Raw genomic sequence first — 11,471 nt, 5'->3', positions numbered from 1 at the left:
CACGTGCTCAAGAGTTTCCCTTGTGTCCAAGAGGTCTTGGTTTGTTTGTGGTGAGGTTTCTCCACCCACAAGGAGGTTTGAGCTAGCCGGAGATCTTCCGGGGAGTTATCCACCGACGGATAGGGATCGTCCACCTTACAGACACGCCGTGGAGTAGGAGCTTTATCTCCGAACCACGTAAATAATCGTGTAGCTTGGTTTGCATTCTTTCCTTTAGTATTTAGCTTTCTACTTGTTTTGTTTGCATTTCCGCTTGCGCACTAACGTTGTAGAAAGAAGCGAGTATTTGGGGGCGCCGTCTATCCAACCCCCCTTCAAGCCGGTCGTCCGATCCCCAACAAGTGGTATCAGAGCGAGGCCGCTCTCCATTGGATTAACCGCCAAGGAAGCAAAGATGACCGGCTTGATTGAACCGCCAAAGCTTGAAGGTAGAGGCTTATGGGACATCACATATTGGGTGATGAAGATGGAGGTCTTCTTCAACACGGTTTGGAACACCATGATGGTGGTCAAAGAGCCGTTTGAAGTCCCGAAGGACAAGAAAGGGAAGAATCTCCGACCACGACATTGGACGGAGGAGCAAACCTCTCGGTCAAAGACAAACGACAAGGTAATATCTATATTAATTGATATTTTACCTAATGACGTAATGAGCCTTGTAGGTAAATACGAGAATGCTCACGATTTGTGGAGCAAGATAAAGAAGGCTCAATGGGAAGAACCTATGCCTACACAAGAAGAAGAAAAATCCGAAGAAAGTGACGAAGTGGTCCAAAAGGAGAAGAAGGACCAATCGGATGTGGAGGCCAAGGAGATGGGCTTAGTAGCTCAAGAAGAGGAGGTGAAGCAAACGGAAGTTGAGTCACGCTCAACATCTGAGGAGGAGAAGGAAGATGAGGCATCATCTACATCCTCAAGAATTGAAGAAGATTCCAAGACAAGTGAAGAAGAAGAAGTCTTGGAAGCCAACATAGCAAGCACCTCCACCGAAGTGAAGTCAAAGAACAACATAATTTGCTTCGGTTGCAATGAGAAGGGACACTACAAGAGTAGATGTTCATTGGGTAAGAAGAAGGTAACTCCTAAACCCAATCAAGGTATTTTGAATAGTTACATGGGTTGTAGGAATGAAGAAGCTCAAAAGAGGAGAATGTGCATTACATGCTTCACGTGTGGGGAGAAGGGACACTACCACACCAAATGCCCCAAGAAGAGAGAAATCAAGAAGCTGGCACATTTAAAGAAATGGGAGAAGAAGAAGAGGAGCTTGAGTCAAGGGGGAGCTTCAAGGGTAAGGGAGGTATACCCTAATTTGAATCGTAATTCAAATTCAAATTCTTATGTTCCCATGCATGCTAGGAAAAATAATGATTATCATTATGTAGCAATGAAAAATTTTGGTTTTAGATATCTTGATAGGAATAGGGTAAATGTCGATCAAAACCCTAGGAGACCTATGCATGATAGACCTAAGCAAGTTAAATTCTCATTACCTAAGGAGAAGAAGGTAATAGAGAACCAAGACATTAATCCCAAGAAGGGGAGGCACATGCCTAGAAATGGTAGGTCTAGGAATGTCCAAGGTGGACATGTTGACTCTAGGGTTAGGAACCTAGAAAGGGAAAATCAAGCTTTGAAGTCAAAGCTTGATAATTTGGAGAAATTCCTTAAGAGATTCACTATTGGATCTAAGGGATTAAATATGGTGTTGGGTAGTCAAAGACCCAATAATGATAGATCAGGTTTGGGATACCGATCTAGCACCTCAAAGGCCAAAGAGAGATCATATGCTAGGGTGGCAAATGATCATGGCAAGGGAGGATCATCCAAGGCTAAGGGAAAGTCTTATGCTAGGGTTGCATATGACTATAGCAAGGATGATGTGTCCAAGGTCAAGAAGATAAGGAAATCTTCTAAGAGACATCATTGTGGTTTAGCCACAATAGATGAGTCACCTAAGGAGGTGGCTAAGGTTAAGAGTTCTAAGGGGAGCTCAAAGAGTTAAATTGGGACTCATGGCAAATGGATCTCAGGTGGGTACTACTTGGGAGTCTAGATGAGCCATGCAGTGTGCCAAATGGTTTGGAGACGGACTTGAGTCTCAAACCTAGGGAATTGGCACACATGGGTTGTGTTTCATGCTTGAAAATATGACATTGGGGTCATATAGCATGATAATTGATTTTGGATGTATAGATGTCATATAAACCAATGCTAGGGATGCATTGTGGGTTAGTATGGGCAAATACATCAAGAGGAAGCCAAAACTAAGACTTTAGGTCAAGGTTCAATTGAACTTTTTAGCTAGTTTTGTGTTTTGTGTCAATCCTGGGATTGGTGATAGATATATTTTTATATATATTTTTCCCAAGTATATATTGATATAATAGACCTCTCCACAAAATTTGGAGATTTTTGGAGGTCTGTGGAATTTCTGGCGCATATCTGAAGTTGGCCAGAAAAGGTTGATTTTTTCATGAATAGTGTACCAGTCGACTGGTACAGTTACCAGTCGACTGGTAACACTGTTCACGAGCACAGAATGTCTCTGTAAGCTCGTTTTCATCGGGGCAGTCGACTGGTACTTCTTGCAGTCGACTGATACCAGTCTGAAAGTGTTTTCAGCACTGGATTTTGATCGGGTCAGCTCATATAGATGTATGGGTTCCATGGGGGATACATACATGAGTTTAGGGTCATTTGTATGACAAGTTTTCAATAATTAGGATATTGTTGGAGAACTTTTTGGATGTTAGGCAAAGGAGGAGAAGTAAGGTTTAGTTGGGAAAACCTGAAAGTACCTTTGTGTAGGGGGAGCCTTGGGATAGGTTCTTAAAAAACCCGTTATAAAAATCCTAGCTCATGGGGAGCGTAGGTGTAGGGGGAGCCTTGGGATAGGTTCAAATGCATGATGCATTGTTACGGCGGTTGCCAAGTGTGTAACCTTGGCAACGTAAGTCCATTCGGCAGTGTAAGTCCAAGTGTGTAGCTTTGGCAACGTAAGTCCATTCGGTAGTGTAAGTCCAAGTGTGTAGCCTTGGCAACGTAAGTCCATTTGTTTTAGCATGTTTATTTGCTATATGTTTTCCCTAACTTAAACGTATTGTCAAACACCAAAAAGGGGGAGATTGTTGGAGCAATCCCGATGGTCCGCGGGACCATGTGTTTTGGTGTTTGGGCAAAAGGTTTAAGTTAGGTTCACCCTTGTATTTGATATGTGTATTTGAGTTGTGCAGGTTTGCAGGATACACATGTGACTCAGGTTGATGGCTTCGGGTCCAGTGAAGGATGGAGCATCCAAGGGACCGTGGACAAGGCAGCGAGGACAAGGGTCGAGGGAAGCGACTTCGAGGCATACGCGAAGGATGGCATTGGGGACGAGCCGCGGGCTTGAATGCATCCGAGGGACGAGAGCCAAAGGAAGTAGGCTTGAAGGCAAGAGGTCAAAGCTGCAAATGAAGCTTCAAATGAGTCATAAGGGTGAGGGTACGAGTGCATGAGAGATTGTACTCGGAGTAAAATCCTAGTTTTAGGGTTTTACTGTAGCAGTACTGTAGCGCTACTATAGCAGTCGACTGCATGTTTTAGCAGTCGACTGGTGCAGTCGACTGGGGCAGTCGACTGGCAGCAAACAGAATGTCTCTGTTCGCTCGGTTAGTGTGGAATCAAGTCGTTGGGATGTAACGGTCGAATTTCCATAGAAGGCAGTCGACTGCATGTTTTAGCAGTCGACTGGTAGGCGGGATCCAACCCGCGGCCTATATAACCAAGGCTTGGAAGCTTGGTTATCCCTGACGAAATTAGACTTGGTTAAGGTCTAATTAGTAGTCTACACGTGCTCAAGAGTTTCCCTTGTGTCCAAGAGGTCTTGGTGAGTTTGTGGTGAGGTTTCTCCACCCACAAGGAGGTTTGAGCTAGCCGGAGATCTTCCGGGGAGTAATCCACCGACGGATAGGAATCGTCCACCTTACGAACACGCCGTGGAGTAGGAGCTTTATCTCCGAACCACGTAAATAATCGTGTAGCTTGGTTTGCATTCTTTCCTTTAGTATTTAGCTTTCTACTTGCTTTGTTTGCATTTCCGCTTGCGCACTAACGTTGTAGAAAGAAGCGAGTATTTGGGGGCGCCGTCTATCCAACCCCCCTTCAAGCCGACCGTCCGATCCCGGGATCCCGGGATCCAACGCCCCTTCTTTAGTGGAATAAATTATTATTGATGAAATTAAGTTGTGTGTTCTGGGCGAACACAGGATGCTTAATTTCATCAGGAGACCAAAACCAGTTCCTCCTCTCGGTCTCTATCATAGCCTCTTAATTATAGAGTACTACACCCACCTATACCCACCTTCGTACCCATCTAAAAGGGGTCGGCCAAGCCTTGCTTGGAGCCCAAGCAAGGGCAGGCCGAACCATGTTTAGATGGGTTTGATTGTGGCCGGCCCTAGCATGGGTTCAAGTTAGGGGTGGCCGACCATTAAAAATAGAAAAGGAATTTTAATTTAAAATTTTTTTTCTTATGTGGAATACATGTTTAAAAGAGAGTTTAAAAATTAAAATATTTCCTTTTATAAGATTCTACAAAAGATTAAGAGAAGAGTTAAATCTCTTTCTTTATTTGTAGATTAAAAGGTTGATTTTAATTTTTAGTAAAAACTTTCCATATTTGAAAATCATCCACATGTTAAAAAGATAAATTTTAAATTATAGAAATTTCATTTTATAAACATCAACCATGAAGGGATTATTAAAGAGAATTTTTTTAAAAAAATTTCTGGAAACAAATAAGGAAGTTTTAATTTGTTGATTGAAACTTGCCTTATTTGGTGGAACTTGATAGGGTCGGCCATAGCATGGTTTTAAAGGAGATTAAATTAATTTTTCCTTAATAGCTATTGTCAAAGAAAGTTAAGGAAATTTTATTGTAATTAGATTTCCTTATCTGCTAAGGCCAAGGATTATAAAAGAGGGGGTTGGGGTGCCTTCATGAGACACAACCTCTATTTTATTTCTCCCTCTTTTCTTCCTTGGTGTGGCCGGCCTCTTCCTTTTCTCTTCTCTCCATCTTTGTGGCCGAACCTCCTCTTCCTCTTGAAGATCAAGTGGTGGTCGGATCTTAGCTTGGAGAAGAAGAAGAGGAAGCTTGCATCCCTTGGAGCTTGGTTGGTGGAAAAGGTTCTTAATCCTTAGGAGGTTTTGTGCTTGGCCGAAACTTGACGGGAGAAGAAGAAGGTGCTAGGTGGTTCTCATCTCGAAAGATCGTTGCCCACACAACGTTCGAGATTAGAAGAGGAATACGGTAGAAGATCAAGAGGTCATTATCTTTAAAGAAAGGTATAACTAATAATTATTTTCTGCATCATGTTAGTTTTGTTTCTTTGTAAAAATACCAAATACAAGAGGCATGCGATTCTAGTTTTTCGAATTAGTTTTCGAAGTTGTGTTCTTTTATTTTTTTTTTCTTTTCCTTGTGATTTGATTGTTCTTAGTGGTTAACCTAGGGTTACTATGGGAAGGTTAAATATTTAATTTCCTTAAAAGGCTTTGTCTAGTCGGTGGTGGTTGCTCCTATATCCAAGAAGGCCAAGTGCCTCGCCATGCAGTACTGGAAGCCGATTTTGGAAATAGATATTTAATTGTCTTCGTGACCTAGGTGATTTAGATCGAACGTGTTAAGTTCTGCAGGAGATCCAAGTCTAAACCTAAAAGAACAAATAAGTTAAACTTAGGATCAAACGTGTTAAGTTCCGCAGGTGATCCAAGTTTAATTTAAAAGAACACATGGTAGCTAGGAAAAGGTTCAGACCTTTGTACAAAATTTTTGTACAGTGGAACTGTTAGGCTTTCCGAGTAGCAACCAACACAATATCCATCTTACCTAAACATGTATCTAAATATGAGTCACATTCAATGAAATCAATTATAGGCACCTCCATGGAATTTTCTAGACTATAACAAAAGATACTAACCTTGTTATACTAAAAGATACCTAAAGGATCTAGACAAATGAATGTGACTTCCTCTTAGAGTTCTAGCTCTACCTCTAGCTCAAGTGGTGCATCTATGAGAAGTGATTTTTAGGGTTCTACACCTACACTTTCATCATCAGGTGGTTGTGCAACTAAAAGAGATGATTCTTGGAGCATTACTTCTATCGTGCAAGCCCCTATACTTTTATCATCAAGAATGCATGCTTCATTTACAATATTTGCAACAATAATATTAAAAAATTTAGGATCAACAACAACTATATCATCACAAGATAAAAAACTAGAGGAGTCCTATAGAGCAGTTGAATTAGGATCTATACTATCAGTAGCTCTACAATCCCTCTCCTCAAACATATCTACCTGGAATGGCTATAGCCAAGTAGGCATCGAGTTATCCTGGAATCTACGTGAAGTCTGATATGTTGGAAGAGACTGAGTATTCTGCTGTTGCGTGTCCCCACACCTAATTTGTCTACTTCCAAATTGATGAGAATTGACGACCATGTTTTCTAATAATTACCTAGCTTCATCAGGAGTCTTGTCAATCAAGGCGCCTCCACTAGCTATATCCACCATGTACTTGCCCATCGACAATAATTCATCATAGAAAGATTGGATAAGTAATCACTCACTATAATATGATGTTGGGGACAACTAAAGCAAAGTTGATACACCTTATGGAAAGTTTTGTCCTCAACTCTCAAAACCACGATTTTAGCTACACCTTAATGAGAATATGAAGAGTTGATATTTATCTCCACCTTAATGAGAATGTGAATAATTGATATTTATCTCCACCTTAATAAGAAGGTGAAGAGATGAGAAGGTGAAGAGTTGATATTTATCTCCATCTTAATGAGCAGGTGAAGAGATAAGAAGTTGAACAATTGATATTTATCTCCACTTTAATGAAAAGTTGAAGAGTTGATATTTATCTTCACCTTAATGAGAAGGCGAAGAGTTGATATTCATCTCTATAAATACCCATACACCTAAGAGAAGGAGAAGTATAATTTAAAAAAGGAGAAGGAAGGAGAAGAGTAGATATTCATCTCTATTTTGGCAAGGAAAGAGAAGTATATTTTAAGAATTCAATTGTTCTCATCACTTCTTCAATTTTTAAGGATTACTATAAGTGGACTTATTATTCAAATATTATTGATTCAAAAATCATTTCTCTTAAGTACTACTGTTTTACTACTATTATTATCAATTACTGTTTATTACCGATTACTATCATTATTGAATTTTGAGGTACTAAATTGATTATGAACTAAATGGTAGGGATATATATTCTGAACACTACTAATTACTGAATTACTACTAATTATCAATCTCTCCGCTAGGAGGAATAATTCTAGAGGACTGATATTAGTTTAGACTATAAGGAATATGATTTTATCTCAGTGTTTGCATTAATTTTTGTTTTGAGATTACTATTATTTTACTACTAAAAAGCTACTGTATTTATATTTTTACCCTTCACTTGTTAAGTGACTTCCAAATTACTCATCCATTATAACCTATTTCAGTTAGAGATAAAATGGGAATCAAGAATGAAATATTTAGTTAGAGACGAAATGGGAACTGAGAATGAAATTGAGGATAAAGAGCTTTGGGGATGGAGAATTCGCTCTAATTACTGACAGGAAGACTAGGAGTTCACTACAATAATGAACTATTAGATTCAAATGAATGTAATTCAATTAGTTTTGAATTATGTAAAGACTGGTTTGTTCACAATTCCTGTACAACTGAGGTTGATTGTTCTTAAATTTTATATTTAAAAGCAACACCGATGTCAATCGTCAATCACTAGGGTGTGATATAATGCTTCAATTTAAAACTAACTTATTAATCAAGAGATCATATCTCCATGGTCCGAACATGTTCAATGTCAAGTTAGGTCAGAGAGAGTCCAAAAACTTTAACAAGATATTAAACTCTATTTCTTACCATATTAATGGAAGATGTAGGTTTTAAAATTTAAACAAGGGATTTATGTTATTAAGGTCTCATTAATTCCATATAAGACATAACATGACATAGTTGTCATGATATAAATATGACACAGTTGTCATGGTATGAACATGACATAATTATCATATATTAAACCATATATATATATATGACATTAAAAATTTGATTTTCAACAACTAAAATTCCTTAATTAGATTATGAAACAATTTTAAAAAATTTCTAAATTTGAAAGTTCCTAATCAGATTAAGAAACAACCTTTAAATTTCAAAAATTCTCAAAATTTGGAAATTCCTAATCCAATTAGGAAACAACGTTTAAATTTAGAAAATTTCCAAATTTTAGAAGTTCCTAATCAGATTAGGAAACAACTTTCAAATTTTAGAAATTCCTAATCAAATTAGGAAATATTTTTCAAATTTGAAAGTTCCTAACCAGATTACGATATACTTTATAAAATTTAAAAATTTCTAAATGGATTAGGAAATAATTTTTATATTTAGAAGCTTCAAATTTAATTAGGAAATACTTTTCAAAATTCAAAAATTCCAAGTACCAAATAAATAGGATGAATCAGGATTATTTTAATGATATCAACTATTCAAGCTCAAGTTAAGTGAAGTGAAGGTAAGATCCTTAAAGTTAAGCCAAAACTCAAACTTATTTCCATATGATACTTAGCTCACATCATGCTACTTAAAATAGAGAAAAGAGGTACACTAAACATACTAGCATTATTTACAACATCATGAATCAAGATAAAGAACATGCTAACAATTTTACTTTAGGACAAAAAAGCATAAAAGTGAGGATTGATATTTTCAATAGGAATGCCACAAAACACTTCAAAAGACAGTTAAATGACCGTTAAAAACCAAATGTAAAAAATGCAAGATAAAAAACAAACAAAAATACAGAAAAATAAAAAATTTCAGATTTGCAAACCCCCCCCCCCCCCCCCGACTTAAACTTTTCATCGTCCCGATGAAATCAATATGGTGGTGGAGGTGGACGAGGAAAAGGAGGTCTACGTGGACAACCAATAGGAAAACTAGGAAAACCTAGAGTCTCACTCAGGATCTTATGATATTCATAGACAGCATCCACTTGTTGACTAGTAATGCTCATGCCCTGCATGAATTCTCTCATTCTAGTTTGATCAATATCATAGTCTTGAACAAAATAAAAAAAAATATCCACTGAAACTCTTGATTCATTAATCTAAAAGTTATTTGCCAACATAATCATCTTCATTAACAAAGTGAACATCTAGTGAACTCAAGAACTCCAGTATGATACGAGGATATGTAGGTAGATGTGTGTATATAATATCATTCTAATCCATAGACCCAATCATCCAATCTACGTCATCTCTAATTCCTAGAATATTCAAAACAGTCGGGTCCATATATCGTGTACATTCAATCTTTCTATTAACAAGAATTTCAAATCTAGATTTATGATTCTCATTTCTAAATACAATATTGAATTCATTGTCGTTACCTTCATCGCGTGCAATCCTCTTTCCTTTGCCCCTTTGTAGTCTTTTCATTTCCTTTTTCTTTCGTTGGCTCCCTTCCTCCACTTGATCCATCGCTTCCCTTGCGAAGTTTCTTCAAAAGATTAGACATGTTGACAAGCTCGAGTAGGGAAAGGTGATGTTTTGTTGGAGAAGTAAGATCTTGTAATAATAGATCTTGAAAAGCAAGATATTTGGTACAAGGAATTGTAGATCTTGGAGATAGGAGAGGAGAATTTCTAGATCTTGATGAAGTTTATGGAGAGAAATAAGTCTAAGAACTAGATCTGAGAAGACGAGAGGTAAGGTTTGAAGATGAGAAGAGTTTGGGAGAGAGAAGTGACTTGAGGGTGTGGGAGTGTGAGGTCGACACGGCCTAAGCACGATCGTGTCTTATAGACACGGCCAAGGTGAAGTCACTCCACACAACCGTGTAGATCTACATGACCTTATCCTTCTCCTTCTCGGGTAAGTCTGCACGGTCATGTCAATTACCACGGGCAATGTAGCCTCCTTCTCGGTTTTGTTCACATGGCTGTGTCTGAGACACGGCCAGGCCCTTCTTCTTCTTAGGAATCTCTGCACGATCGTGCTGGTTTGCACAGGCAGTGCACCCTTCTTTTCTGGTTTTCTCACACGACCGTGTGTGAGACACGACCGAGACATTTCTCCTCCTCTGGAATAATCACATGACCATGTGTGAGACACGACCGAGTACATCTCCTTCTCAGATGGGTTCACACGACCCGTGCAAGTCACACGGCCGAGTGCTCCTACTCCTCTGTAACCTTTACATGGTCGTGTGTGGTACACGACCAAGTTTTGTTTTGCTCCACATGAATTATTTTACTCCTTCCCAACTTCTCCAATGTTTCCATGCCCATGAAGTAATCATGGCCAGCTCATGAAAGCGAAAAGCAACCTGAAAACAAGAATAACAGAAAATTTAAAAGTACTATTAATGAAAGGAAAAACTTGAACTGAAAATACTAAAGAAACCCTTGGGTTGCCTCCCAAGAAGCATTTGTTTAAGGTCATTAGCTTGACCGATCTCCTTGATCCATTTCTCATTTTCTTACCCTAGGAGGGTAGATGTATTTTTCATTTTTATTGGGAGACCTCCTCCCAACATCACTCGCCAGATCGTGTTCCTTATCCGGTGGCCTCCCATGAGGATGAAAGTTCCAATCCTCCAGTTTGTAAGTGTCCACATCACTACAAACACTCACCAAGAGAGAAGAGACATGGTTAGAAGAATTTGATAAATCATATTCCAACCTTTTCTTACCAATTACCAATGAAAGTTTATGGTTTTTAACAATAATAATTGCTCCAGCTGTAGCAAGGAAAGACCTTCCTAAAATGATAGAAATTTTTGGATCTTCAACTATGTCAAGTACCACAAAATCTGTGGGAATTATAATCCCACCAACCTCTACCGACACATCTTCAATAATGCTCATAGGATATCTGCAAGAATGGTCAGCTATTTATAGTGTCATGGTAGTAAGTTTAAAGTTTTTGAGACCTAATTTATTACAAATTGAATATGGAATGAGGCTAACACTTGCCCCCAAATCACAAAAGATTTTTTCTATAAATTCAGCTCCTATATTGCAAAGAATATAAAAGCTTCCTAGATCTTTAAGCTTTGGGGAAGTGTTCTTTTCAAACAAAGCACTACATTCCTCAGTAAGTACTATGGTCTCAATGTCTCCCCTTCTTCGCTTATTTAACATGATGTCTTTCAAAAATTTGACAACCTTTGGTATTTGTATGATTGCATCAATTAAAGGAACTTCGGTACAAATTTCTTTAACTTTTTCCAAAAATCTGCCAAACTCTTCATCTTTTTTCAGCATCACTAATCTTTGAGGAAAATGGACTACTTGATTCTGTGGGTTAAGTGGAAGAGTCTCTTCAACCTTAATGGTACTCTCCTCATCTTCTTGAATTTGAATGGGTTCGAGTGCCAGAGGAGAGAGCA

The sequence above is a fragment of the Zingiber officinale genome, chromosome 2B (assembly GCF_018446385.1).
Source record: "Zingiber officinale cultivar Zhangliang chromosome 2B, Zo_v1.1, whole genome shotgun sequence".
Lineage (NCBI taxonomy): Eukaryota > Viridiplantae > Streptophyta > Magnoliopsida > Zingiberales > Zingiberaceae > Zingiber > Zingiber officinale.
This window is presented reverse-complemented; position numbering follows the sequence as displayed.